Here is a 23,135-nt window from a genome sequence, read left to right as displayed (position 1 = left end):
TCCAGGAACCATGGGCCGTCCAGTGCGTATTTCTGAAGAAATGGCAGCCAGACTTGACGAGGCCAGTATGGGGCAACTAGAATTATCTTGCACTGCAAGTGAATCGCCTTCTGGATCACCCTGGGGAGAAGGGGAACCGGAGGAAAGGCGTACAGTAAGCCGTTGGGCCAAGCTTGGACTAGGGCGTCCTTGGGAAACCTCCCCCGACTCGGGGTAAGAGAAAAGAACCGTAGACATTTCGTGTTGAGAGGGGTTGCAAAGAGGTCGCAACAAGGAGTTCCCCATCTTCTGAAGATCTGAGATGCTACTCTGTCGTTCAGAGACCACTCGTGCACGGAGAGAATGGTTCTGCTCAGTCTGTCAGCTATCACATTGGATCTCCCCGGAATATGTGTTGCTACCAAGAAATGATTGGTTGCAACAGCCCAATTCCATACTCTCATGGCCTCTCTGCAAAGAGGGTAGGACCTGGTCCCTCCCTGCTTGTTCAGGTACCAGACTACTGACATGTTGTCGGACTGAACGGCAATCATACCCTGGGGGAGGTAGCAGTGTAGTACTTGGAGCGACAGAAGCACTGCTCTCATTTCCAGTATGTTGATGTGTAGGGAAGTCTCGCCGGGATGCGACTTGCCTTGAACTGACCTGCCCAGGTAATGACCCCCCCACCCCGTCTGGGAGGCGTCCGTAGTCAAAGTGGCCACTGGAGGAGGACGAACGAAAGGTCGCCCCTGATCCAGGTTGGACGAGATAAGCCACCAACGGAGGTCCTGTTTGCACGTCTCCGTAATTATAATTTGGTGACTGAGAGGAAGCTCCTGATACGACCACTGGACCGATAGGAGCCGCTGGAGAATCCTCATGTGTAATCTTGCTAAGGGCACCAGGAGAACGGTAGCCGACATGGAACCCAACAGTTGTAGGACCATCCTTGCTGGGGCTCGGCGTTTGAGGAGCAATGCTCGTACTTGAGATTGTAATGTTTCTATTCTCTCTGTAGGAAGATAGACCCGCATTTGCCTTGAGTCTATGTCTACCCCGATAAACCGTATAAGCTGAGATGGCAGCAACACAGACTTTGCCCAATTGAAGATGATTCCTAGGGAGGTTCCTAGAGATATAGTGGCTGCTAGGTTCTGTAATAGTAGATGCCTGGAGGTGGCAGTTAGGAGCCAGTCGTCTAGATACGGAAACACCTGGAATCCTAGACTCCTCAGGTGAGCAGTCACCACCGCCAAACATTTGGTGAACACCCTGGGGGCTGTGGTGAGACCAAGGGGCAGTGCGCAGAACTGGAAATGACCGTCTCCCAGGCTGAAGCGCAGATGTCTCCTGGACGCCTGATTTACCAGGATGTGGTAATAGGCGTCCTTGAGATCTATGGAGCACATCCAAACACCTTTCTCCAGAAGCGGGAGAATGGATTGTAAGGTGACCATCTGGAAACTTGGACTTCTTGACTGATCGATTCAGGTTGCTGAGATCCAAAATGGGCCTCAAGTCCCTGGTCTTTTTTGGCACTAAAAAGAATTTTGAGTAAGTCCCTAATCCAGTCTGGTCTACGGGGACCGGTTGGATGACTCCTTTTTGAAGCAGCTTTGAAATTTCGATGGCTGCAATATCTCGTTGACTGGGTGGGGGGTCCGGGATTTTTCTGGATGGGGGGGGGGGTGTGAAAAGGGGATGACGTAACCTCCGGTGATAATTCGGAGCACCCATTGGTCCTGAGTGATACTCTCCCGGGCCTTTAGGTGCCTCGAAAAACGACGCCCGACTGGCTCCGGAGCTGCACAGTCGGGCAATCCTTCAGGGATGCTGAGAGGTTGAAGAGCCAGGAAAGGACTCGCGGTCTCCAGTGTTGCGGGGGCCTCTGCCGCCTCTGGGACGGCGTCTTCCGGAAAAATTTCCCCCTCCTCTGCCTCTAGAGGGGGGATCGTCCTGCTGTGAGGGGTAATTCTTCTGAGATTTACGGAACCACATTTTCCCTCCTCTTTTAGCCTTGGGATAAGGCCGAAAGGGAGAGGAAAACCGTGCTCTGACAGTCAAAGTTTTACCCTCTTGTTCACAGCGGGTCAAGGTGTCCTTTACCTTGGGTCCGAACAAAGAGGACCCATCAAAGGGAGCGTCGGCAAAGGAAGATTTGAAGGCCTCCGCAAAATGACACAGGCGTAGCCAGGCTTGTCTCCGTAGAGCAACACCCGTACCCGCCGCTCTACTCGCCCCCTCGGCTGCATACGAAATGAGCCTCATGGACGAGTTCGATATCGACAACAAGGTAGCCAATTGAGAGCTAACCGTCTGGGCTAACTGCTCAGGCAGGTTACCAGAGAGGGTATCTGAGAGTTCCTTGATCAGATCCCTCTGAAGTCTAGTGAAGTGCGTGAGGTAGTTCAGAGACCTTAATGTAAAGGCCGCTGAAAAGAGGGTGCGCTTCCCGTACCGGTCCATGCTCCTAGACTCATTAGGGGGATGGACGGACGTCGAAGCCTCTGCCACATCTTGCTGGGTAGCAGATGCCACTACCATAGCATCTACAGCCACACCCTTGGTGAGAAATTCCTTTTCCGGGGGCGCTGACAAAAATTTGTTAGGGCGAGCAGGCACCGGTTCCACAGAATCTGGATGTTCCCACGCCCTTCGAGAGACCAAATCCAGGAGCTCATCGAAGGGCGGAGACACCCAGGAGGCGGAGGGCTGAGCCCCGAAGGCCTTGAGGAACACCGACTCGTCAAAGGAAGGGGGTTTGGTCTGCCAGCCGCCTCGTTGCTTGAGGACTTCCAGGATGTCAGCAAAGGAGACATCATCCGAGGACGACTTGGGGGACCCTTCCGCATCATCAAGATCGGTGTCGGAGGTGATAAGACTCGTCAGGGGAGTCAACGTGCTTCCTCTTGCACTGTTTTTTTCTTGGGGGTTCCTCTGAAGACTCTTCAGAGGGACCTCCAGGAAGAGGGGGACCCCCAATGGGGGTGACCTCAGGCCCCAGGGCTCCGCTGTCTTGAGACAGGGGGACTACAAAGGACCCAGTTTCCATGCCTAGGGAAGGTGCCGGGGAGACGGTGGAGGTAGCCAAAGAAGATTTGGCCAAAGCACTCCTCATGGCTCTAAAGGCCAGACCCCCAGACTCCTGGGAAGGTCCGACCCCCAAAGCCACAACAGCAGACGGCACTCCTGCAGCCGACGCACCGAGAGAGAGGCTCGGAACCGAAAACATCGGTCCCGAAGCGCCACCCTCGGGGCCGACCGAAGAGGTCCGTGTACCGAACTCCGACCCAAAGGCCGGAGTAGGAGTAAGGGTCGGAGCCGACCCGGACACCTCCATCAGCTCCACCAGCACCGACTCCAACGGTGCCGAGGCTGTTGGAGGAGGAACCAAGGCTAAAGGGTGGACCATCGGCTCCGAAGCCGACTGGGCTGGAGCCGAAACTAACTTTTTAAAGACTGGAGACTGAAACAGCCTTTGGAGCACCCTGTCGATGTCCGAATCTGACATCTTGGAGGATCGAGAGGAGATCGAACGGGTCCGACTAGACTTCTCCACCGGTTCCGAAGGGCTAGGGGACCGGCTCCGAACTGTCTCGATCAAAATCGGTGCCGAAGGAGACTCCATTGTAATTTCCCTCGGTGCCGAAGAGGACTTCGGCACCGAAGGGGAAGAGTCTGAGCGGACAACCCTCATCGGCTCCGAAATCAGCGGAGCCAATGAAGGTGATCCGCCTCTTGAAGCTCCAGCCATCGGCTCCGAAGCCAGAGGAGCCGAGGCCAGAGGCATCGAGGCAGACCGTTCCGCCCTCGGCTCCGAAGTCCGTGGAGCCGATGGAGAAGCCTGCCTAGATTTCTTAGTGGTTGGCTCCGACGGGCTGGTCGGAGCAGACAATTTCTTTTTCTTAGAGGAAGAAGAAGAGGAAGATAAGGCCTCTTCAAAAGAAGGCTTAATAAGTCCTTTTAAGATCAATTTATTTTTCCTCTCTTGGAGGACTCGAGAGGAAAAAGTGTGACACACACTACAAGACTCCTGAAGGTGTTTGGGTCCTAAACAGTACACGCAAAGGGAGTGATCGTCTGTTACAGACATTTTGTAATTGCATCTAGTGCATTTTTTAAATCCAGAGGGTCTGTGTTCTTTTGACATAATGCCAAACAGTTAGAAAAACACAATAATCAGAGCAAACACTTTAACAGTAAAAAATTTAAACACAATAATCAGAACAAACAATGTAAAATGTATTTTTGGAGCTTTTCTCCCCAGGACTCCATTGAAAACGGGTTCCTTGTGGCCCAATGGACTATCCTGGTAAACCAACTGCAATAAATAAATAAATAAATAAAATAAAACACTTTAACAGTAAAAAATTTAGTTAACCAAAAGGGTATTGGTCACACAACAGGAGGGCCAAGAACCCTCTAACTAAAAACGGGAACTTGATCACCTCACAAACACTACACAAAAAAGGCTACTCACGCACGAGGGGAAGGCCCCTCTAACTTAAACGGAAACCTTTCCCTGAACAAACAATATTTTACCACAAAAAACTTAAAAAAAAAACTCTCTCATACACAAAGATAGCTGTTAAAACAGCTTTTTTGGTCAAGTTTTAAGAAATTCCTGACAGGAAAAACCTAATAAAGAAAGCACTTAGCTCAGCCAAGCTCGAGACCACGTCCTTGCTTTGTAAGCGGCAAATGAGATCTGGGAATTAGTGGTGGTGCATCCTGGGATATAGAATAGCTCAGTCAATTAGACACTTCGCTCTATTGCATAGCGTGCCGAGTCGGAGCCGAGGATCGGCTCCGAACCCATCAGTACAGAATGTAGGCGAGATAGGATCACATAACATCCTGCATTTCTTTACAATCAGGAGCTTCTGAGCTAGCAAGCATTTTCTGTTTTAACTGAGCCATTAAATATTGTTGGTACTTAAGCATGTAAAACTGGCAATTTAAAGCTCTTACTGCTAAAGTTGCAGACGTGTATACTTTCTTCCCCCATCTATCCAAAGTTCTGGAATCTCTGTCAGAGGGTACTGGATTTTTTGCAATGGAAGCCTTAACCCCTTTTGGACCCTGGGAAATAGTTTCTGGATCAGCAGAAGGGTTTTTGTTAAGAAACTTGTGAGTCATGGACTCTATAATACCTATCTATCTTGGCTGGAGCAAGGGGCAAAGAGTCAGGAGATAAGCTGGATTCAGAGAACACATCATCCACAATGTCTAGCACAGGCGGAATAGCCAGGGGCCTGTGCTGAGGCAATAAGAGGAAATCCCTGAGCCTTTTCCTGGATTCTGAGTAATCCTGACTTTCCCAATGGAAATGTCCCCTCATGGTATGTAAAGTTTCCCCAAAAGAATAATCCTCAGGAGGAGAGGCTGACGGTATAGATTCCTCAGCATCAGAGTCCTCATAAGAGGGTAAAGAGTATCCCTGGTCTGAAGAGGAATCAGAGGAAATGGAAACCTGATCAGAGGAGTCATAGTCTGTATCCTGCCTAGGCCTTTCCTCAGGAGGGGGATGGGAACCCCTGATTAGAGTAATGAGGTCTTCAGCCATTTCAAGCATCTGTTTCTTAGGCATAGAGGACTGTCCAGGAGAATGCTGTACTTGTTTCTTTGTCTTTAATGGTACCTTTGTCTTGGCTGCTGTTTTAATGGTAAGTTGTAAAGGTCTGAAAACACCCTCAGAAGCCGGTGCCTGCTCAGCGGCTCCGGACCCATCTGTGGGATTAGTTTCCATTGGCCCAATACCTTGAGCTTCCAGAGGCCTAGATGTCTCCACGTGGGAGTCGGAAGTGGCCTGTGACCTGAGGTAGCAGGTGTCAGGGGCTGCGAAGGCACCTCACTGAGAACCGGTGACTGGCCTAGAAGAGGTTTCGTTGTCGGTTTTGGACCTCGGATGCCTGTCTTTATCCTTGTCTTTGCGTTTTTTCGGTATTGAATTCGTCGGCTGATCCGAAGGCATGGTATAATTGAACCTTCGGACAAAGTATTGTAAAGCAAAATCAAAACATCTTTTTATAGTGCATTTGTTGAATCTAGCACAAAACCGACAACTAGTGACGTCGTGATCAGGACCTAGGCATGGAATACAGTAAGAGTGGAAGTCCTTACGAGGTATTTGCTTTCCACAAGAAATGCAATTAACTTTTTCTGACTTCAGTCTGAGGCAAGAAAAAGGTTTCCCCAACGGGGTACTTAGCTTTATTGAAGACTTTGGATCTGAAATTCAACTTCGAAAATCTCAGGAGTCGGCCGACCGGCACTTGCGAACTGCTTCCGCTTTGGGCACCGCGTGGCAAGAAAGACTGAAGAAAATGGGGTTGGATGCATATTATATACCCCTGGCGCACTGACGTTAGGGAAGAAGCGACAGCAACCAACGCCGGACCAAGACTTTGGAACTCTGGCCGACTGCGGGACCGCCTGACGGCAGGATAACCCAAGTGTAATGACTGAAGCAGTGTAACACGATGAACATCAACAACAAGCATAAGAGATTTGCTAGGTTTGCTGAAGCTGAGGGGGGCTGGGCCTGGGTTGGGTTGTACATCACCACACTGGGAAATAGTGCTTTGGCAAATTGTGTAGGTTATACTTCTCAGTTTTTTTTTTAAATGGTGTAGCTGCTGCTGGTGGTATGATAAAGGAAGTGTCTTTGGAGAGGTAGAATTTTCACTTTGCATAGTACAGAGGTATTAGCTGTGAATAAGCTAGGGTGGATGTCTGAGTAACTTGATAATTGTGGATTATGGGTGCTGGTTGTACAGGTATGTGCAGGAGGTATGTTGGGTGCCTGGAAAGTTGTGATTATTGTTAGGAGAGAGAGTGCAAGTGAGAGAAGCAAGATCAAAGTAATAGTTGTGATGGACATGATGGTGGTTGAGTGCGGTGTGATAAAGAATATGAGCAGGATAGAAGTATGGACTACTATATGGACTTATTTAGAAATGGGTGGGGAGGTAGAGTACAATAATGAGAAGGTATGACAGGGGAATAATTAGGGGGGTTATGGGATAGGTGGAAGAGAAGTATGGGAGGGGTCAGTCTAGGTATAAGGTTGATGTTATGGGGGAGGGTGGGGAAAGGGGGCAGGGAAGGGAGCAGAGTGAGCGTAGGGAAGGGAGCGGAGTGAGCGTAGCGAATGGAGCGGGTTCCGCCCCACAGGGAGAAGACCTGAAAAAATTATCAGTTTAAAGGTGAGTTTGTTTGCCTTTCGGCTTTTCCCGGTTAAGGGTCGCCACAGCGGAACTCCAGTCTGCTAATGATTGGCAGTAGATTTTTACGGTGTCAAGTTGCCAGCTCAACGTCCAACCTTCAACGAAGGCATACCCATTCACACGTCTTTCAGAACGCCACTCGACCGCAGGGAGGACATGCAGACTCCACACAGAACTGAGATTAAAATATCAGTATCTAACAATAGCTTAATTGAAGTAGCTCTGGAATACTTTAAAACCGCCAAACAGCCCTGTTTATGCGCCTGCAGTGTAAATTAGAGATAGTTGTGATTAGTCTAGAGACTATGCTCAAAGTAAAATCAAAATTTACTAATGTAAACAGTAAAGGCTTGGGACTGTGTGTGTGTGTGTGTGTGTGTGTGTGTGTGTGTGTGTGTGTGTGTGTGTGTGTGTGTGTGTGTGTGTGTAAGGCTGATTCAAGGTACTGGCCCAATCTAGTGTCAATTGGCTGGAACCCTTCACTGATGTTGTGTATACACCTTTTAAGCCTTAAAACCCAACAAAAACTAAGTTGCAATTCACCTATTACAACAGAAAATCTGTAGGGTGTCAGGTTCTTGCTTCCTGGAATTTTATTTAGTTACAATAGTCAGCTTCAGTGGATGAAGTGGAAAATGTGTATTGTAGTTAATCCCAAGTGTGTGTGTGTGTGTGTGTGTGTGTGTGTGTGTGTGTGTGTGTGTGTGTATGTGGGGGGGGGGGGGCCCACTCATGAAAGAAACCCACACAACTGAAAAATACAATTAAATAAGGCAGAATTAGTGCAAAGGTCACAGAATGTGAAGTGCAAAGCATGCAAGGTATACAGATAAAAAGTAAAATTGATTAAATTGCATACGTTATCAGCATTAACATGCAGCCTCTGATTGATAACAGCTGTACAATCCAGCAGTGAATACAGACAGGATATATTGCACAAAGCAAGTATGGCTGTTCTAAGGCAATTTTAAAGTAAGTTATACAATATGAACAGTAACATGAACTACATTCACTTAGCCTTCTATAAAAGCAATTAAAAGTCCAGCCTCTGAGCCTTCTAAGAGCAGTAGCATACAACAGGAATGCTTACAGATGCAGTCAGAATACAAATAAGATTTGCAAGCAGTTAAAAGGACGCCTGGCAGATATATAATTAAGCTCTACTATCATGAAATAAGACAGACGTACAAGTAGTTTGTCAGTTAATACAATAGCTAGCTCTGAAAGCATATAGGGAGCTCTGAACATCAGTTACAACACAACACCATCAAATGACTCAGCATTTAACACAAAGAACCAAATAATTCAGAAAGTTAAACAGTTTGTTTGTGTCTTTCGGCTTTTCCCCGTTAGGGGTCGCCACAGCGGAACTCCGGTCCGCTAATGATTGGCAGTTGATTTTTTACGTGCCGGCTTGCCAGACCTGATGCACAACCTTCAACGAAGGTACATCCATTCACGCAGGTCTCCACGCAGACAACGCTCTAGCTGAGAATCGAACCAGACAGCGTCTTACTGTGAGGCGACAGTGCTAATAAGACAGTAATACATATCAACTCTAATAGAAATGTCGCACTGCTCTACTTACTAGTTGTGCATGCACAACGAACAGAGGGGCAGGGAACCTAAAGCAGTAATAGGATGGAAAATAAATGTGAGTTAGGTAGCTGAGAGATGGTTTAAAGATGGCGCTAGAGAAGGGGACTGACTAATGAAGATAATCAGGGGGTGGGACTGGGAGTAAAATACGGGGAATGGAGTAGAGAGCAGCTAGAACAGGATTAGCCAGGAACTTGTGTCCCTCCCCCACAGGGAGAAGACCTGAAAAAATTATCAGTTTAAAAGTGAGTACTGAGCTTAAATATCAGTATCTAACAAAAGCTTAACTGAAGTAGCTCTGGAATACTTAAACTGACAAACAGCCCTGTTTATGTGCCTGCAGTGCAAATTAGAGAGAGCTGTGATTAATCTAGAGACTATGCTGAAAGTAAAAGCAAAATTTACTAATGTAAACAGTAAAGGCTTGGGACTGTGTGTGTGTGTGTGTGTGTGTGTGTGTGTGTGTGTGTGAGGCTGATTCAAGGTACTGGCCCAATCTAGTGTCATTTTTAACCTGTGCAGCAGTAATACTTGGAGCCTGGCAATCTACTGGTATTGTGATTGGTCCTTTGAGGGGGGGGGGGGCTAAATTGGCACTGAATCTGTTGGCCAGTATATTGGCAATATATGTTGGCTTGATATAGGAGGTAACATTGTGCAGTAGGCTCTGAGCAAATCTGGTTATTGCCATGGAGTTTCTTTACATAATTATAGAAGGCCTTGTGGCTGTCTTTACTATCTGCTGCAATTCGTTTTCATAGCTAGCTTTAGAGGATTTGATGAGGGATCTCAACTTATTGTTGAGGCTGATAAGGGAGTTTTTCCAGTCTTGGGACTTCACCTTATTCCGCATCAGTTTCCTCCTCCTGTTGTAGAAATTGTTTATGGCAAGGGACCACCAGATTGGCTGCCTTTTTTTTGGATGAGAGCATCTTGGCTCTACTGGGTATGGTGAGATCCATGCATTTGTGTTCGTACAGTGCATTGGTGTATGATTTGGTGGTCATGCAACTACTCTCCATTTGCATGGGTGCCATGAAGTTAACCACCTCTGTTTGTAGGAGCCCAAAGTTAGCTTTGGAGGAGTTTTTCATGGTGGTTACCCTTTGCAGGGGGGGGGGGGGGTTCCAAGGTGATTAGTTTGTGGTTGGACCTAACCAGGGAGGAGTTGACTACTGGTGTAGAGCAACGGTCACCCATGTTAGTAATGACCAGATCAAGGATGCGGTATCATTCTGGGTGATGGTAGGATGCTGCTCAGGGCTAGGGTCATACTGCTTGGACTACATAATCCGAGAGCTCCTCCATGTCTCTCAATGTAGTCCAGGGAGGTACTTCTCAGGTCATTCACACCCACATGTACAATGACCAGAGTCATATGTGTACCTGTTGTTGAGGGACCTGACTGCGTGCGTTATGTGGCGGATCCTGGCACCTGACAGGCAGCTGTTATTTTCTCCTTATTCAACCTAGTGAGTGGATTAGTGTGCCTCACTATCGAGTCACCTATGACTACTATGCTGGGCATGCAGTTTTGCCTTAGGGGCTTTTTTTAAGTGGCACACTGTTTAGGAGAGTTATGTTTCTCGTGATTAGTGTTGTATTGAACAGGGTCAGTGAGGTGCTCTGTTTGATGTGAATGGGAAGTTTGTTCCAGAATATGGGAAGTCGTTGGGTTAGGAACCTGCCCTTCCAGCATGTTCTGCTTATGGTGGTAATGAGGGTTAGGTCCCTGGAGCGTGTGATGTGGAGGGGAATGGGATTTCTTTAGGTTTAGCATATCTAGAAGCTCTGGGTCAGACATGGCCTTGTAGGTCATGCAGAGATCACCTTTAAGTAGGCGATATGAGACTGAGTATAGCTGTTTTTTTGAGTCTCTCCGTGTAGGGCATATGTCTAAGGCCTAAGATCCTTTTAGGTATTTTTATGTCCTTTCCAGTTGTTGTAGGTGTCTAGTGAGGTACATACCAAATGGGGCGTTATATTCTATAATAGGTCTAATGAGGGAGTAAAGAGGGATTATGACCTCTTTCTTTCTGGATGAGAAACCTTTTGTAATGAGATATGCTAGATAGAAGGACTTTCTGACCACAGTGGCAATGTGATTATCAAAGGAGAGGTCGCTGTCAACCTGTGTCCCCAGGTCCCATCACTCCTTTGGTGTTTAGCGGACTACCGCCTATGTGGTAGTTCATGGGCACCAAATTTTTCCCAAAGGGGATGACAATGCACTTTTTTGCATTTAGCTTGAGGCCATGGTTCTTGCACCAGTCATTGGTCTCAGGGAGGCCTTGTTGTAGGATGTCCACATCCGTAGGAAAATCAATAATTGCTCCTAATTTGCAGTCATCTGCGAACCTTTTCAACCAGAGCCCCTATGTGTTGGCTTGGACTTTGGAGAAGTATATGCCAAACAGGAGAAGACCCAGGACCGATCCCTGTGGAACACCACTTGTAACTGGTCGGTAGTCAGATTTAGATTCCACTACTTTTACTGTGTGGGTTCTATCAGTGAGCCAGTTGGCTACCCACCTTGTGACATAAGGGTTTATGCCTAGTTTAGTGAGTCTATGATTCTTGAGTGGGGGATAGTGTAGAAGGCCTTGGTAAGATCTAGGTAGGCTGTGTGCACTACTTGCCTTCATCCACAGCTCTGGTGACAGCCTAGAAGTCGTCTATCAGGTTGAGCAGGCATGATCTGCCTTCCATAAACCTAAACTATGTGGGGTTCAGAGTCTGGAGGTTTCCAATGTCCCTGTTGATAAGATCCATGATGATGTGCTCCATGGCCTTACATATCAGAATCCTCTTTCCCAATGATCCATTTACCACAACACACACATTTGGTTGAATATTTGGAATATCGAACGCCTGTAATGTTGGCAAAAGTAATCAAATATCGAGATGACTGCAGAAATGCAGCATTTTGTGGGAGGTTGTGGTACAGCAGATAGCAGGAATCTGCCCTTCCCCCCACCGTCTCATAGTTGGGTATATACAAGTAGCAGGGGTGTGGGCACTGCAGGGATCAAGCCACCCTGCAAGAAAGTAACAAAAAAAAAAGGTTTTCCTTTTTTTGAAGACTTTTTGCATTTCATTATTATGAGACTGATTTGTTTTAATGACCTTCTGAAGTATGCTTCTCTACATACATTTTTTAGTCTCCTCCCTGTGCCATAACATTCCAACACATTCTGTGCGCGCATGACTAACATCACCATGTTACAATTATTCCTTCGTTTGTGCTTCTGCACATACTATACACAACTTCCCTCATCACAAGCAAGTCTTTAATTTAATGTTCTTCCTTTAATACCATCCTATCATTGATGAATCCTATTATTTTCATTAATGTTCTTCCTTTAATACCATCCTATCATTGATGAATCCTATTATTTTCATTAATGTTCTTCCTTTAATACCATCCTATCATTGATGAATCCTATTATTTTCATTAATGTTCTTCCTTTAATACCATCCTATCATTGATGAATCCTATTATTTTCATTAATGTTCTTCCTTTAATACCATCCTATCATTGATGAATCCTGTTATTTTCATTAATGTTCTTCCTTTAATACCATCCTATCATTGATGAATCCTGTTATTTTCATTAATGTTCTTCCTTTAATACCATCCTATCATTGATGAATCCTATTATTTTCATTAATGTTCTTCCTTTAATACCATCCTATCATTGATGAATCCTGTTATTTTCATTGTTTTACTGTTCACATTACATAATAAAGAAATAATGCTATCAGGCATTACATAATGCTATCACACCTCCAATTTCCCATACCCACACATATCAATTTCTTCCAAATAAACTTTCAATTATTCATATGAAATCCCTCCTTCATTCACTCATTAAATTACTTGCAAAAAATATTTTATCTGTGCTACCAGCTGCATGAGTTCGGGAAGGAACTTGGGTCACTTAAGAAGGGGGAGAATGAAGCAGCCAAAGGCTCTCTGCCCCTTTCCCAGACGAAGCTCTGGGAGTACAGATGCCAGAATCTAGGAGAGACCAGGACCCACACAGGTCATCTCATTAAAAACAGTTGACAGCCTGACATCACTGCACTTGCTACTCCCACAGCCACTGATTTTAGGTCGACCACCTCATAAATGATGGAGCTCAGCGTTACAGCAATTTCCCCATTAAATACCTTTCTCTCCTCCTGAGGAGTTGGAAGGCCTCTAATGCAAACAGTTAAACCCTTTGGGGGGGGGGAACTTGGTAAGCAACAATAGGGAATCTGTGGCTAGGTGGGCAAGGAAAGTGGGGCAATATCTGAATGCTGGTATAGGGGTTTAAGAAAGAGACATTTTCCTTTACCACACATTTTCTTACAAAAAAATATATTCCAGCTCATCATCTCCTGGAGATAATTCCTCATTCACCATACCAAACAGCTTTTCCAGTTCCTCTGTAACACTATCGTTTCTCTTCTCTGCAATTTCACCAGCCAATCTTTTACTTCTTCCATATCTACCTTTTATACATATAGCTGCAATGCATTTTTCCAACTCATTTATCAACTTTTTCTTTCACTACTTTCAGTGCTTTTTTACTATGTTTGTCTAATACAAACCCTACATTTTTTTTACTGTTTTAGCTAATAAATGACGTTTTAATTCTTAGAAACTTTTAAGTCAAAATCATATATTTCATCAGCTCAGTTTTCATAAACTTTTCTTTAAGCAATTTTATGCCACCTTTCTCCAACAACTTTGTATTTTTAATGACCATTCTATAGTCCACCAGTTTTCTAACCATAAATAATTCTGCCTAGATTTTTTCCTAAACGCTATGAATCAAAAGTCCACATATTACAAACTTCTCTTCTATCTCCATGTTATTCACATAACCCCTCCCTGACATTCCTTCATCTAATGCTGTAACTTTCACTGTCTTCTCTACTTTTACTTTGACTTATACTTTCCAAACACACCCCAAAATGGCTAAATGATCGGAAAACCCCACTACAAGTATTTCATCAACTGACCATTTACCGAAGAACTCTCCCTTGATCGTGGACTTTTTGGGGGACTAATTTTGTACCTGAAATATCTCCAAAATGATTTTAAGGGAATATTACTGAAACAATTATCTAACAAGCACCACTAGATTGTACTCCTAGCCGGAAAGGAGCTGTTGCATCTTGAATTTTAATGAAAAAATAAATTTTATATCAACATATACACAGAATAAAAAGACCACTTACACACAAAACTGTTTTTTTAAGACCTGAAAACACACCAACACTGCTCCTTTATGCTTTTGAGAACTTTATTTTACAGTAATGAGAACTGAAAACCATATTTTCAGTTGTTGCATCATGTCAATTCCAAAAGCCTATTTGGTACTTACGTATTATCGCAACCACCATCTGTCTTGCATGGACTGCATGCTCTTCTCGGCAATGTTCCATTCTAATTGAAATAACCTGCTGCTTATGATTTAAACATCTAGATGAAGTAACCTGCTGGAAAGCATTAAAACGAATGCTGTTATTCAACTCTTCTGCTTATGTTTTCAACAAGTCTGGGGTTATTTTGGTTGGTTTGTTTTACAAGATATCATCGTAACCAAGACTTGCCTTTTTTAAAAGTAATATCGCAACCACTTTAGTACGTTTCACTATACTATATTGTTTCGTTTTTACAAAAAAATATATATTTTATTTTTTATTTTACAGTAAAAGGATTTATTCTTTTATGACCCTTTTAACATATAGTTTAATGTAGGAAATTGAACATGAAAGACTCGGCAGAGTAAGCATTTTGATGACTATGAAATCTTTCTCTAATATTATTAATAATTACATTTGTATATATTATTGGGAGAAGGTATAGTAATATATGTTATTTTTTATGTTGCTAGTCAGTGTGTTTTACTGTATTTTGTAAATGTTGACTTCTCACTGTACTCCTCTAACGTCCGCATATACACACACACACACACACACACACACACACACACACACACACACACACACACACACACACACACACACACACACACACACACTCACTCTCAGGCATCCATCTTTATTAATAATTTTAGATACATAGGTTTTCATTTTAATTTCACAAAAAAGTAAACTGTACAAGCTATAAGTGACCGATTACTTGCTCTGCTCTATATTATAACCACACATTCATTCATGTCATTCTCGGCACCACAATATTTCATTGACAATGGAACATTGCAGAGAATGCAGTCCATGCAGACAAACTGTGGTTGTTATATTACGTAAGTACCGCTATTCTAACTTGAATTCCATGCTAATTTCAAAAGTTACCTTCTCTCTCCCTACTGCTTCAAGATCATCTTAAAACATTTTCAGAACATTAGCTGTGGATGGCCTCCCTCCCCACTTTAACTTTTTTTTTTTTTTTTTTGGGCTTCAAATATATGCATGCACAACATGACTTTGCTACACCAAATATTCCTTTTTCCTAAGGGTAATATTTTCAGTTGTTATTTCATAAGAATACAGCAATGATAGCAGTCAGAAATGTAGCTAGGGTATGGCAAATAAAGTGCCTAGTGGCAGGGGGCACGATTGGCAATTTTTTTTTTTTAATTTTAGACTTCTCATTTAAATGAAAAGACAGGCAAGTACAGCTGGACAGCATTATGACCTGGAGTGCCAGTTTTTTTTTTTTTCGCTCTCGCGTAAAGTGTGAGGGACTTGGCACTCCTCCTTATAAGAGGAGAAAGGACTGCCAGATTGAAGAACAGACTTATTTTTCCCCTCTCCAGGGGATACGGGAGTATGGCATTAGTACCTAGTGCTTCTCCATCTAAGGAGCAGCACGACATCAGAAACTTACGTATCATCGCAACCAGATTTTAGCGAAAATACCACTTGCTTCCTGACATCGAAATCTGATCTTTAGTGGTTTATAACGGTCATATAGTGTGTTTCCTTTAACAATAGCGTTTTTTTTTTCAGGAGTGTTTTCAATAAAAAAAAAAAAAAAAAAAAAACGTGTTGTTCCTTTATGCATTTTACTGCCAGTAGCATGTCGCTTACTGAAAGTCCGCCTGATAAATGTTCCTTTTTTTCGTAGCAGCAAATGCTTTTGTGTTTCAGGTATTACAGCTGTGTTATGGCTTTCCTGAGACTCGAGTTAAACAACACAGTATTTTGCTTAGTTTAACGTGTTTCAGGTTCAAAAAAACACAGAGGGATGCCTCCTCACCATCTGGAGTCCTATTGAATGGAAAACATGTAGCATAACACGCACTTTGACAAGGAAGAGAGAAAAAAAGGACTGTTTTTGAGAGAAAGTGGTTTTAAGAAGGGTTATGAAGAACAGCGTGAGAAGTTACTGTCGCTGTGGCTGGAAGCACCGTTAATGCACAAAGGAGATAGCTCTACACATGCTGGCAGTAAAGTGCACACAGCCACAGCGACACACTGACTTTCTCCATTGTTCTTGACACCCTGTCTTAAAACAACCTTCAGTGTGAAAGAGAAGACATTTGCTGACATTTGTACAACAAAAATAGTCAGACTTCCATATCGGGAAGCAAGTGGTATCGCTAGACTCTAGTTGCGATAATACGCAAGTATCCATTTTTTTTTCTTTTGCTCTCCAACTTAACATTGAGGGGTGCTAGACTGGGGAGTGGGTTCTAGGTGTGCCAAATGAGCCAGCAACGGCTATGATACAAGTCACAAATGTAGTGAGCTTGCAAGCCTTAACAGATGTAAATATACATATTTGTTGCTAACCAGACTGCTAGTCTAATAAAGGACCATTTCACTGACACCATAACTACTATTACAGCAAGTTTCTCAAAATAAAGTATTACAGCATTCAGCTACAAAATGTACTTAGTCTGTGCCTCAGCTATAAATACAAATGTAACTTGTAATTTTACTGCCCATGAGACTAAAATGTTGGAAGTTACAAGTCCAGTCTAGGCCATTACTGTGTTCAGCACACAGAGCAGGAGAAACTTAATAATGTGAACTGTGGGAAACTGAAGAAGCAGGACTAAAATACAATAAATAATCTTATTTACTGAACTGGTAAGAGCTTTGGTCTCGTCACAAGAAAAAAACTTCACTTGACTTGGTCCTGCCACCCCGCAAAACTCACCTGCAGAAAACGGACTGTTAGCCACATTACAAATTTAAAAAAAAAAATACTATACAAGCACCTTAACCAATCCTAATAAATGCATTTGCTTTGAAAAAAATGGCTAACTTCCTACAACCATATCCCACAAGCTCACCTAGCATACTGCAAAACAAGACTGTATATTATGTATTATATTATGCAGGGTCCCGATCTACACAAGACAGAGCCCCTCACTATCACTCTTCAAGAGGAACCTTGATGAGTGGATAGGTAACAGAAAGTTCACACCGGGGATCACACCAACAGCACTACTAGATAGGGGCCAAGGGTACTAGCTGCTAGTACAAGGGTCGAGGGAACTACTAAAGGGACAGTGAATACCGCACAACATGGTTGGGCTAATATATGCCTTCGGGCAGATAGCCCAGTACCAACCTATGTACATAGCTATTCCATTTGTTTTCAAGTTTTAATATTGCACACAGCATTGTACACAACTCTATGAGTAGTTTAGTTGCATTCATCTAGGTCACTGTATAATGGTCTGTTGTAACTTCCTTTGTCATACCTGTAAAATTCTAATTTACTGTTCACTTACTCTGTCAGCCTGGGTCATAGCTGAATAGAGCCAGCAGACCATCTCATCCTGGTTAACAGAAATAAACAAAAAATAACTAGAGACTTCATCCGACTTCTTTCTTTTCTGCAGCACACTATATTAGCTTTATTTTACTTATTTGCAATGGTGATGGACAGGTTGACAGTCGAGATCAGACAGAGTCCCTGTGGACTATGATGTTTGCAGATGACATTGTGATCTGTAGTGAGAGTAGGGAACAGGTGGAGGAGACCCTGGAGAGGTGGAGATATGCTCTAGAGAGAAGAGGAATGAAGGTCAGCAGGACTAAGACAGAATATATGTGTGTGAATGAGTGGGAGGACAGAAGAATGGTGAGGATGCAGGGAGTAGAGGTGGCGAAGGTGGATGAGTTTAAATACTTGGGATCAACAGTTCAGAGTAATGGTGAGTGTGGAAGAGAGGTGAAGAAGAGAGTACAGGCAGGATGGAGTTGGTGGAGAAGAGTGTCAGGAGTGATTTGTGACAGATGAGTACCAGTAAGAGTGAAAGGGAAGGTCTACAAGAGGGTAGTGAGACCAGCTATGTTATATGGGTTGGAGACAGTGGCACTGGCAGGAGTCAGAGCTTGAAGTGGCAGAGATGTTAAGATTTGCACTGGGTGTGATGAGGATGGACAGGATTAGGAATAAGTATATTAGAGGGTGAGCCCAGGTTGGAAGGTCTGGAGACAAAGCCAGAGAGGCAAGATTAAGTTGGTTTGGACATGTGCTGAGGAGGGATGCAGAGTATATTGGAAAAAGATGCTAAGGATGAAGCTGCCAGGTAACAGGAAAAGAGGAAGGCCTAAGATGAGGTTTATGGATATGGAGAGAGAGGACATGCAAATGGTTGGTGTGACAGAGCAAGATGCAGAGGACAGGAAGAAATGGAAACAGTTGATCCGCTGTGGCGACCCCTAACGGGAGCAGCCGAAAGAAGACTGTATTAGTTTTATTTTGATCTTCATTTTACACACTGCCAAAAATGTTTTCCCCTGCTGGCTTTCTTATTGTGCAGAAATCCAAGACAGCAGTCCCATAAGTATAATGCAAAATGTCAAACTAAGCAATGAGCACCTATAAATGATTGCATACAGCAAATATATATAAAAAATCTCAGTCTACTTTTCAGATTTTAATATGAAACTTTCAGTCAATAATAGCATGACTAATTACAAAAAACACCTAATAATCCTACTCCATCCTTCACGGTCTTAGAACTGTTGAATTTGACACATTCCCATTTGCTGATGAAATATTTCGTATTGTAACTATGGTATGTTGCAAATGAAAAATATTTTTTCTATGAAAAATACAGGAATTGTACTTCCAATCTAATGACAACTCAATAGAGAAGTATTCTATGCCACTGCTATGCATCGCACACAGAACAGAAGTTAAAATAGTCCCAATGGATAGCGAATAAAATGCAAATGTCAGACTACAGCAGTAATAACCTACAAATGTATGCACGTAGTACTGATCTATAAAATGTTACATATTAATTTCCACTAACTTTCAGGCAATAACAGAATAATCAGCCTCTAAAAAATAGGGGTTTTAGTGCAACAGTATGCTGAATTATATCAAACCGCATTCATCGTTCAAACATTTTACATGTCAGCTATGGCATGATGAAAAAGAAAAAAGTCTGGTTAAATATCTATTGAATGTTTACATCAGATCTAATGACAACTCAGGTAAGGAAGTACTCTTGACCAATACTGCACTCTAGATGATAAAACTCCCAATGGAATCTAGGTACACTGCAAACGATCAGACTACAACAGTGAACACTTATAAACAAAAGGAACCACTGCACTCTAGATGATAAAACTCCCAATGGAATCTAGGTACACTGCAAACGATCAGACTACAACAGTGAACACTTATAAACAAAAGGAACCACTGCACTCTAGATGATAAAACTCCCAATGGAATCTAGGTACACTGCAAACGATAAGACTACAGCAGTGAACACTTATAAACAAAAGGAACCACTGCACTCTAGGATGATAAAACTCCCAATGGAATCTAGGTACACTGCAAACGATCAGACTACAACAGTGAACACTTATAAACAAAAGGAAGCACTGCACTCTATGATGAAACTCCCAATGGAATCTAGGTACACTGCAAACGATCAGACTACAACAGTGAACACTTATAAACAAAAGGAACCACTGCACTCTAGATGATAAAACTCCCAATGGAATCTAGGTACACTGCAAACGATAAGACTACAGCAGTGAACACTTATAAACAAAAGGAACCACTGCACTCTAGATGATAAAACTCCCAATGGAATCTAGGTACACTGCAAACGATCAGACTACAACAGTGAACCCTTATAAACAAAAGGAACCACTGCACTCTATGATGAAACTCCCAATGGAATCTAGGTACACTGCAAACGATCAGACTACAACAGTGAACACTTATAAACAAAAGGAACCACTGCACTCTATGATGAAACTCCCAATGGAATCTAGGTACACTGCAAACGATCAGACTACAACAGTGAACACTTATAAACAAAAGGAACCACTGCACTCTATGATGAAACTCCCAATGGAATCTAGGTACACTGCAAACGATAAGACTACAGCAGTGAACACTTATAAACAAAAGGAATTACTGCACTATAAATCAGGGCTGTCCTACCTCAGGCAATCCGAGGGCCGCATTTAAAAGAAAAAGATATATCGGAGGGCCGCATGCACAATAATAAATACACTACATATATTGAAATTACCTGGGGAGTCCTACCGTTAGGTTTAGTAAGCACTTTGACAATTTCATAAGGAGGAAAAGTCATGGTGCATATAAAACTTTTTACTGAAACAGTAGACAAGGTGCAGTAATTTTTAAAAAACAAATATCTTTCCATTAAGGGCCAGTTTTCTAGCTGTAGTAAATAAAACCTGCTGGCATTTAACCCTCATAACTCAGCAGTGTCAGTGCCTGCTTCTGCATACCGACTCTTCTTGGCAGCCTCTGTGCAGCCTTATGTCAATTCTTCACAAGTCTGAACCACTGAAAAGTGGTAGATAGCAATGCACAAAAAATTAGTCCTTTTTAGAAACAATGTCTGTTCTGGAGTGCTTATCACACCTCTGTTTAAAGTTATGACCAAATCTTGTTTCCATTTGTGGCCAGCATACCTCTCAACATTTTCATTTTAAATAGAGCTCTGTGGTAATTCAGCTTCGTTTACTAAAGTAGCTATGTCAATGTCGATACCTGTAGTTGCCAATCGCAGTAAATTTGCAAGAGAATTATCTCTCAATGAACATCTGTGCTTTTATTTAATGAATTTCATAGTTGATTAAGTGCTTTCACAAAAATATGTGCTCCCGAGCATTGAACACATCTTGAGTCAAAACTTTCTCAATTTGGGGCATCTCTCTATTGGTAGTAATTTAAAAAAATCTTCTCCTTTTTCACTTCTGTTGGTATAAAAAGGATCTGACTGTAAATCACACAATTCCAGTTGAAGGTCAGATCTTACATTTTCAATGGTGACAGTCAAGGGCTGACTAAAAATTGAAATATCTTCAAGTTCCTTAAAATCACCAAATCGATTCTCAAAATCCTCAATAATCATATCAATATGCTGTACATGAGCTGAAAATATTTCCTCAAAATTCATTTCTTCAAAATGTTCTTTGCAATTTGGGAAAAAAGTAAAAATATTATTAGCCAATGTCGATTTAAAAAGCTTCAATTTATTTTTAAAACCATTCAAATGACCATATAGGTTGGCAATATTCTGTTGTTTGCCCTGCAGTTTTAAGTTCAACTCATTCAAATGGTTGGTCATATGTTATAAATGCAAGAGCTGATAAAACTATGGGATCTTGCATTTGATTTTCAAGTTCTGTTGCGTCAGACTTCACATCGTTTTTAAGAAATATGGGTAGTTCTTTCTGAATGGCAAAAAAGTGTTCCAGACATTTTCCAGCACTCAACCAGCGAATATCAGAATGAAGGAGCAAATCCTCATATGCAGCATCCATTTCACTCAAGAAATCGCAAAACTTACGATGACTCAGAGATCTATTACCTCCTCGTATAATATTAGTTATTTTTACAACTACTTTAATGGCATTGGCTTGACGTAGAAAGTTTCCACAGAATGCTTCTTGGTGAATTATGCAATGAATGGGGGGGTAATATTATTTTGTTTCAATAGCCCACAAAAGCCACTTCCATTCTGTTACAATGCAGGAACATTTATCAAATCATCCATAGTTCATAACAGACTTTTGAAAGGTTTCAAAAATTTCAGTACATTTAGTAGTCCCATGTAAAGATACAAGACTAAGGAGTTCATTAATATTAAAGTCCTCTTGAACAGTTCGAACAAAAATTAACAGATGACTTACATCTGCTTGATCAGTGCCTTCATCCAGACACAATGAAAAGTACTCACATTTTGCTATTAAATCACATAGCTTTTTTGCAACATATTGATCCATGTGTTGTACACGTCTTGCGATGGTCTGTTGAGATAATGCCACTGTTTCAAACTTCTCAGCTAATTTTGGCACATTAAATTGTTTTGTCATTTCAATTGCACATTTCTTCACTATCATACCATCACTAAAAGGATTTTTTGCTTTCGCTAACTCCAATGATACTCTGTACGAAGTAGCAAGGCTAGAACTTTGTTTAGTGCTAAGTTTTGCAAACAAACTGGTTAGCTGCATCAATTTCCTCTTATATTCTGCAATAATGGTGTGTCTTGATTCTCCACTATACATACCAAATGTTTTACTGTGTGATGTACTGTAGTGTCGTTTCACATTATACTCTTTAGGCACTGACAAAAGTTGTATGCAAACAAGACAATGAATTTTATTCCTGTTTGTAATCATAGTCTGATTCCCATCGGCTTTGATACACTCGCTTTTCATCTTCAATTTTTCTTTTTTAGTTGGGCATTTTTTTTGAGGATAAGTAGCAGTAAACACAACCTCAGTATGCTGTACAAACCAACAACACTAAATGCACAGAAATGTGACCATAAGATTCACCCTGGAGGCCTGGAACAAAACAGTGTACAAAACTTCTTAGCAAAAACTTTTCACGCACTGGACATCTTTCTTCAGTCTCTAATCTAACTCTAATGCAGTGAGTATGGAAAGTAATGCTGTCTTAAATTCAACAATGTTCAGATACTGACACTGACAAAATTAATAATAATAAGGCAAACTCCAAGTACAAACGGTTCAACTTTAAGAAGCATAATCGGATCTTCCTGCCTTAATGCACAACCCCTTATAGCAGAGCTAGGTCAGATAAGTTGTTAGGATAGTAACACACAGTAAAATACTCCAAACTTTAAACTTTCCTGAAGAGGAAAGTAACAGAACATCAGTAAATGCCAAAAATCATGGAGATGTCCTCCTCAACAAACTAAATTAAAATGTAGGAAATGTACTTAATCTGTCTTCCCTAAAGTAACATATGGGAGAAATTATCTGCCACCATACTTCTCTCTACAGCCATTATTATTCCTTTGTTGGCATATATATACACTGAACAGTCACTGACTGGCCTTGAAGCTTTTTAATTATCAAGTATCTCAGCAGTCCT

General features: G+C 42.4%; 1 protein-coding gene across 2 annotated transcripts in view; it reads right to left on the bottom strand.

The window, feature by feature from the left end:
- The window catches only part of LOC122811010 (splicing factor, arginine/serine-rich 19-like), a 1,664,860-nt gene that overhangs the window by 896,094 nt on the left and 745,631 nt on the right, over window positions 1-23,135 (bottom strand). The gene's annotated exons all lie outside the window — the stretch shown is intronic.

Source organism: Protopterus annectens, chromosome 9.part0 (assembly GCF_019279795.1).
Source record: "Protopterus annectens isolate FY-2018-M chromosome 9.part0, PAN1.0, whole genome shotgun sequence".
In the NCBI taxonomy this organism is placed as follows: Eukaryota; Metazoa; Chordata; order Ceratodontiformes; family Protopteridae; genus Protopterus; species Protopterus annectens.
This window is presented reverse-complemented; position numbering and strand designations above follow the sequence as displayed.